Below are 1,399 nucleotides of genomic sequence, written 5' to 3'. Positions count from 1 at the left end.
ATTTTGAAGTTTCATTTTCTAGTTCTGTTTTATATTAGTATTAGTCTCCATCTCTCAGGTTTTCCTTCCATTGGACTTTAATTCATTGGTAGAGGCTGCCCTAATAATTATCCTGACAGGCACATTTCTTCTAATGCTTCTCACCTGCTTTGTCTGTCAGTACAGGCAATGGAACTCACCACACAGATTTTTGGCCTCCTCTCTGTATTCATGGGGATTCATACAAGGATTCAAGAAGTGATGGTTTAGGCTGATACCGAGGTTCACCCTGTTGCTGGACCTAGTGTTATATTATACATCTGTCCCCTGTTTTACCTGCAAAGTAATTAAACTCAGTACAAACCACTGGGGTTCCAGAGTTTCTGAGGCCCAAACTTTTCTTGCCATCTGTGTTCTCTGAGAAACATTGAGGGGTAGATTGTGGTTGGCAGACATTCTTTGTTCACCAAACAGGCATTTATCAATCAGTAAATTCAGCGCTTTCAAAAACTCTCCACTGAGCAAACATCACAGCTCACTTTGCATGCTTGGAAGACAGTTTATATTTCCCAGAGCAGGCTCAGAAATACTTTGGGAAATGTTTTTACAGGCCATCCTGGCAAATCCCCCAATAGACAAATTTACTCACTTCCTATTCATTACCAGGACCAGGAGACAGACAGCTTGCAGGCTCCAAAAAAGGGGAACTTCAACTATTGCAGGTAGTTACTCTGATAAATAAGTTCTATGACCCAGAAAAACTTGATCATGGACACCCTTCTAGTTCCTTTTGGAAGATGCACAAGATAAGCCAAAAGGTTTAAGGTGGATAAGGATTGAATAGGGTCCCAAAGCCTCACTTCCAGATTATAAAGGTAAGCATCAGATCAAATTCTAGTATACATCCATTTATTTTTGCCTATTGTCAAGTGTCCATAGGGTAGTTCATACAACCTGAAAGGGGCACAATATAATTACATTTTTAACAAGTATCCTAGAGGATCCTGAAGCACACAAAAGTGTTAAAACCACTACTTCAAGCTGTGTATGCATCAGAGTTAATGCCTCCCTTAGCTGCCTCCCATTTGGTCTTTGAGAGACTGAGAAGGACCTGATGGAAGGATACCCAGGGATGGTAACATTTGAGGTACATTGCATGTGCATCACACATGCTCTTCAGCTTTATTTATTTTATAAAGCATAAAAATTATGTGTGGATATTATTTTTAAATATAGAGCATGCTTTACCTGCATGCTTGTTGTGTAAGAGTCATACGTATTTTTCAACAGCACTGTGGTTGATTCTAATGTACAGCCATGTTTTTGAAGCATTGATACTGAGCTAGCTGGAAGCCACTTTCCTTTCTTGTGGCCAAGTTCTTGAACTTTCAGCAATAGGAAAAAAAACTGCTTTTCTGTA

This window comes from Propithecus coquereli, unplaced genomic scaffold (genome assembly GCF_000956105.1).
Source record: "Propithecus coquereli isolate 6110/MARCELLA unplaced genomic scaffold, Pcoq_1.0 Scaffold365, whole genome shotgun sequence".
Classification (NCBI taxonomy): Eukaryota; Metazoa; Chordata; class Mammalia; order Primates; family Indriidae; genus Propithecus; species Propithecus coquereli.
This window is presented reverse-complemented; position numbering follows the sequence as displayed.